The sequence below is a fragment of the Drosophila willistoni genome, unplaced genomic scaffold, assembly GCF_018902025.1.
Source record: "Drosophila willistoni isolate 14030-0811.24 unplaced genomic scaffold, UCI_dwil_1.1 Seg42.1, whole genome shotgun sequence".
Lineage (NCBI taxonomy): Eukaryota > Metazoa > Arthropoda > Insecta > Diptera > Drosophilidae > Drosophila > Drosophila willistoni.
The window spans coordinates 12,912-19,526 of NW_025814356.1; the positions used below are offsets into that span (position 1 = coordinate 12,912).

Here is a 6,615-nt window from a genome sequence, read left to right on the forward strand (position 1 = left end):
TAAAACCCAGAAAAAAAAAAAAAAACAAAACAAAACATCACTAAAACCCAGAAAATCAAAAAAAACCAGAGGGCCGGGGCTAACTTTGACCCCGTCAAAGTTTGTATACCCTTGCAAGTTTTTATACCCTTGCAAAAAGGGTATATTAATTTTGGTCAGAAGTGTGCAACGCATAGAAGGAAGCATCTCCGACCATATAAAGTATATATATTCTTGATCAGCATGACGAGACGAGTTCATATAGCCATGTCCGTCCGTCCGTCCGTCCGTCCGTTCGTCCGTCCGTCTGTCCGTCTGTCCGTCCGTCTGGATCAACGCAAACTCCTCCTAGACCGTTAGAGCTACAGAGTTGAAATTTTGCATGAAGGCTTGTATATACTGCAGGCGTTGTATATCTCGGATTCAGCCGGATCGGACCACTATATCATATAGCTCCCATACAAATGGCAAAGTCACGAACAGTGACTTTTCTCAATATCTTCGTTATTTTCTGAGCTATTGTCGTGAAATTTGATATTGGTGAGTTAATTACACATATAAACGACTGTGCCAAATTTGATCAAGATCGGGTGACTATATCATATAGCTCCCATAGGAACGATCGGTCGAAAACAGTGACTTTTGTCAATAACTTATTTTTAAAGTGATTGCTTTCAAATTAAATATTTGTTAGTTTTATATATCTATTAATGTCTGTGCCGAATTTGATAAAGATCGGGTAACTATATCATATAGCTCCCATAGGAACGATCGGTGGAAAACAGTGACTTTGATCAATATCGTCGTTATTTGCTATGCTAAGATTGTAGGCCGTTCTTTCGGAAACAGCTTTTTTAGATGAAACGTTTTTCCACTTTAATGGCTATAGGTAAGGAAAGAGTTACCAAAAAAATTGCAAGGGTATACAAACTTTGACGCGGTCGAAGTTAGCCCCGGCCCTCTGGTTTGTGTAAAAGGTCTAATGCTTGCGAAAGAATGGCTTAGAAAATAACGAAGTTATTGATCAAAGTCACTGTTCACCACCGATTGTTCCTATGGGAGCTATATGATATAGTCGCCCGATCTTAATCAAATTTGGCACAGTCATTAATAGATATGCTAAACTGAGAAATATAAATTTTTATGACAATTGCGTCAAAAGTAACGAAGTTATTGACAAAAGTCACTGTTTTCGAAAGATCGTTCCTATGGGAGCTATATGATATAGTCACCCGATCTTGATCAAATTTGGCATAGTCGTTTATATGTGTAATTAACTCACCAATATTAAACGATAATAGCTCAGAAAATACCGAAGTTATTAAGAAAAGTCACTGTTCGTGACTTTGTCATTTGTATGGGAGCTATATGATATAGTAATCCGATCCGGCTGAATCCGAGATATACAACGCCTGCAGTATATACAAGCCTACATGCAAAATTTCAGCTCTGTAGGTCTTACGGTCTAGGAGGAGTTTGCGTTGATCCAGACGGACGGACAGACGGACGGACGGACGGACGGACGGACATGGCTATTTGAACTCGTCTCGTCGTGCTGATCAAGAATATATATACTTTATGTGGTCGGAGATGCTTCCTTCTATGCGTTGCACACTTCTGACCAAAATTAATATACCCTTTTTGCAAGGGTATAAAAACGCTTAGAAGTCAGTCGGCGACACATTAATTGCTGACCTACGTACAAATAGTTGTATATCTGAAGAAAGTCTATGCCGCGAGAAGACAACACAGTTTACGTGCCGTTGACTATAATGTTGTTGGAGACGCACAGCATCCATCCACTTTTAAATTTATATATATTCACACACACACACACACACATTTTTACATTTGGCCAAGTGCTTTCTGTTAACTGGGTCATATTCATAAGTATAGCACCCAGCAGCAGCAGCAGCAGCAAAGGGAGCGGTAGCCGTTTAAGCGGCAATGAAGTGCCGTTTGCCGCCGGTAACCGACTGCAGTTATTTTTTAGGCTCAATTGCCAGGTCTTCAGGTGCGACATCAACATCGTCTCGAACTTTCTTTAATTTTGAGTTTTTTGGTGGCAGGTGCAGAATATATATATATATATATATTTTTCATAATGTCCATTGTTGTTGCCCTAGCCCTTGCCTGTGTGTGTGTACCCATGTGCCCGTTAGCCTCCCTGTGAATAAGCCAAAATACGCGTAGCTAAATGTTTATTTTATTTTTTAGCAAATTGCTTTTGTTATATTCTGGCTAAGAGAGCGACAGACAGCTAGCGAACAAACAAGAAGAAAGTGCAGTGAAAATGAAGAAGATTAACCAAAAAAATGGTAGAAAAATGAAGACGAAAAAGAGATGAAATAAGTGGGTGAAATTTTTGTTTAAGAGAAGAAAAATAAAAGAAAACATTTTGTGTCTTCGATTTTGGCTGATAACAAAGAATGGACTGAGAAATGAAAGGAAAGTTCAGCCACACAAATGCAAATTGCTAGACACAGACAATGAGGCGTATGAGTGATGTTGCCTGAAGATGACTATGATGATTATGGCTATAATGACGCTGTTGATTGTGTCGAGTGCTGTGATGAAGATGATGCAGAAGGTGCGTATGCAAATTGAAAAGGAAAAGTTTTGTGGTTTTCGGAAAAGAAATCATTAAAGAAAATAGACAGAGTGGATACATTATTTCTTTTTTTGTTTTCATATTTGAATTATTATTTGATTCTTTGATTTTGCAGCATTTGTTCAGAGTTTTCTGTTTCGGTAAAGCAGAAAACATATAGATAGAGAGACAGATTTAGATATAGATACAGAGTTATAGATAGACAGAGGTAGATATAGAAATAGAGATAGAGTTTTAGATTGATAGACAGATGAGATAGATAGTTAGAGTTAGATAGGCGAGGCTGGCTTTTGATTAATGGGCGCGACTAGTTGCAAACATTTTGTGGCCATTAATCAAAGACGCAGCCGCGAGATGAAAGATAGATATAGATGAGCGATAGAAGGAGTGTATGTATAAAGAGTGTGTGAGTTGTGTTGGTTGTGGCAGCTGTGGACTGTTTTTTTTTTTGGTGGATGTGAAAGAAGAATGTGGTTTGTGGTGTGTGTTCGGTTAGCTCTCTGGGCCGAGAGTTTGTTTTTCTTTTGTTTGATTGGAAGGCAATTTTTTGCTGGGGTGCAATGCCATACGGCATCGTCCCCATCTCGTTCTCGTTGAAGTAAATAAATTAAAATAAATAATTTATAAATATATATAAATATAGACATTAATTAACTGGTCATCATTTTTTTGTTTTTGCGAATGTTCTCTCTCCTTGTCAGGCTTTGTTGTCCTTCATATGGAGTTCGGAATGGAAGGCCGATGGCTTACCGTCTGGCCTGTTTGTATCCCTGGTAGGCAATAGTCTGGGCCACAGGTGAGCTGTAGGCACCATGGGTATCCCAGCCGGAGCTGCCACCCGATGACCAGCCGCTGCTGGCAGCACCACCACCGCCGAAAAGACCGCCGAGACCGCCGAGCAGACCACCGCCAGAGCTGCCGGAACCGCCCAGACGGCTCAGACCACTTGATGCACCGGCAGCCAAAGCGAGGAAGAAGGCAATCACGGAGACAACCAAAGCCTTCTTGGCCAAGAAGAGCAGACCGAAGATGGAACCAACGCCGAGGACAGCAATCTTAGCACCAACGCCCAACAGGATGGGGAGGAACTTCTTCAAGAGCTTCTTCTTGCGGGTACGGGACTCGACAACCAATTCACGGAGATCGGCCTTGATGTCATCGGGAATGGCACGGGCAACGCTGCGAGCGGCATTGGCGAAGTTGAAGTTCAAAGAGCGCTCAGAATCCATGAACTAGTTGCCCATCTCGGTGGTGCGAGCCTCCACAGAGGGAGCGGCCTCAACAGCGATAGCATTGTCCAGAGATTTGCCCTGACGTCCTTCATTGGCCTTGACCAACGAGACACCGCCGGACAGTTCGATTTGTGGATTTTCAAAGATGGACTTGGCCTTGCGGAAGAGCTGCAGAGAGGGAAGACACGAAAAGAATTGGGTTCACAAATTAGCTTATTTAGGTTTAGGTTGTATATTCCGAACGGTCATATTTGATTTACACAATTCATTTGTATAAATATTTTGGCACTTTCACTTTCGCATCCCCATGAAATTTGTTTCATCTTCCATATTTAAATTATCACTAGAGACTTTGACTGTCTCAGGGCTACATTAGTGTGGCTCCTGATGATTAATTTTATTTCATGGGTGATTCTATTTTGTTTTTTTTTTCTCTTTCTTTTATAGTTTCACTTTCACGGTGCCACAAAAAAATTGTGTTTTTTAGTGTTCTTTAATATATAATTAGTTAATCCTTGGTTTTGTGTTTAATCCGTACCGTTAGCTGAAGACACGAGATTGAATCAGCCTCCAGGCATTTGGCAAATGCACCGGACTGTTCTCGGTGGCGGCCTTGACAGGATCGGCCGAGATGCCCGATGCCAAAAGCAGGACACATGCGGTAGCAATGAAGAACTTCATGGTTATGATTTGTTTTTGAACTAAACTGAATTCCTTTGGCACCACCGAAATCACTGGTGTGTTCATTCGAATGGAACAAGCTGCGGTTTGATAATTTTTCGACGCTGTCAGGCTGTTTTTAAAGAGTTTCCAACCTAACGGATGCCTCGCTGCGGCATAACGTAAAATTATGTAAAAAGTGCACACAAATACACCACACACCACACACACACAAACAAACACACACACTGACTAACTGAGCAGCGACGCAGGCAGCAAGTATGAGAGGGCTCCAAGTTCCCTACGGTATCCAATAAATCGGGTTCTCGCTCGCTCTCCCTCACAAATGCTCTCCCGCTCTGTGACAGCAGCCGCCCCGACGTTAAGCTTAGCTTAGAAGCAGCATTAGGCTAGCCCACTGAAGCTAACTGCTCATGAGCTTTTGTGTGCGCTTCCGCATTGAAGAAAGTCAATGGGGACGCCGACGCAGACGCCAACAGCGGCAGCAACGGCACAGGGCTTACTGAGAAAGAGCGCGAGAAAGTTGCCTCAAAGAGCAGGCGCGCCAGTGCCAAGGTTGTCTGTCCTCTCTCGCTCTTTCTCTGTCGTTGTCTTTGTGTGTCTCTGTCTATCTCTTACTCCCTGTGTATCTTCTTCTCTGTTTGGCAACTCATCTGCTGCTCATCTGCCCATCATTTGTATGCTGCCTCCGCTCTTTCCCTTACACACACACACGCACACGTGCAGACTGTGATTCTATGTATGTACCATTTTGTTCGCATTTAGATTTTGACTCGGCTTGGCTACAGCTTCACAGATTACAACACATGAGGTGATAAACAGGTGCTGCTCTCAGTTTAACCCACTCTTCTGCCTGCCTCCCTGCCCGCCAGCCCTCCCCCCCATGCGTCTTGCCTATCTGGGTGCCCCAATATGTGTGCCATATTCTTCTGCTTTTGTTAATTTTAAACGCTTTTGTTTTTTTTTCTCTCTCTTCTTTTCTTTTTTTTTTTTGGCCGCAAGAAATGAAAGTTGTGTGTATTATATTTTCATACTACTGTTATTTTTTGGCCCCTAGTCTGGTCTTGGGGGCCTACATACGTCTCCTCGCGCTCTGCCCCCCTTCTTATCAAGGTCCATCGCAATGTCTGTGTGTCATCTTCTTTTCGGGTTTTTGGTAAAGGCAGGGGTAGGATGCGCGCCTTTAAATTACTTTTGATTTTCATGACATTATAGTTGTTGTTTTTGTTGTTGCTGTCATTTTTATGACGCAACATAAACTGTGATTTTTATCATAATTACGCAATTAGGTCGCCAGAATGAAACCGAGTTTTAGTGGCCTGGACCTAGGATCCATATGGATATATATATATATATATATATCTGTCATAAATATGATATATAAGTATTTATTTGATGGGGGGTCATAAGTGAAATTTAATGATAAGCACGTCCTGTCCAAGTGAAAAGTAGGCACCTTGAGCATAATCGTAAAAAAATAAAACCATAGGGCTAGACCTTTGCTCAGCTTTGGCGAAGTTTAAACACCCTTGACAAAACGTATACTAATGGATTAGTTAAACGATTAGGGGTTAGTACGGATTTGTACAAAAGAAAGAAAACTAAGGACTTATTGGGTAAAAGGTTTATTTGTTTGTTTTCCATATTTTAATAAAATATAATGTCTTTCTGTAATTAAGCTAAACTAATTTCTAAATAAATATTATTTTGAATTTTTCAATCATTATATAAGAATTTGTCCTTAAATAAGTATAATTCTGCAAACCATTTAAGATAAAATTGATCGAAATATTGATATTGCCTTTGGTGATATCAACTAGTTAATCAAGGTTTTCATTGAAAAGCAAAAATAAAAGTGAAATGATTCTTAGTAATGCTAAAGACTTAAGTGTTTGCTTTTGTTAATATATTCCGAATGAGGCCAATAATGGTCCACATACTCATACTCTTGCCTTTGTTGGCAAGAGTATGAAAACGACTTTGGTGCGGCATCTTGTGTTGCTTTTGCTACTGCGGCTGCTGCCTGACTTTGCAATTGTGACACATTAGTCAACAATTTGAGCTCAGCAAAAGTGCAAACAACAACGCGCTTCAATTGCTCAAGTGAAATGA

General features: G+C 41.0%; 1 pseudogene; it reads right to left on the minus strand.

The window, feature by feature from the left end:
- Window positions 1-3,332: 3,332 nt before the first annotated feature.
- LOC124461405 lies at window positions 3,333-4,569 on the minus strand (annotated as a pseudogene).
- Between the last annotated feature and the right edge of the window lie 2,046 nt (window positions 4,570-6,615).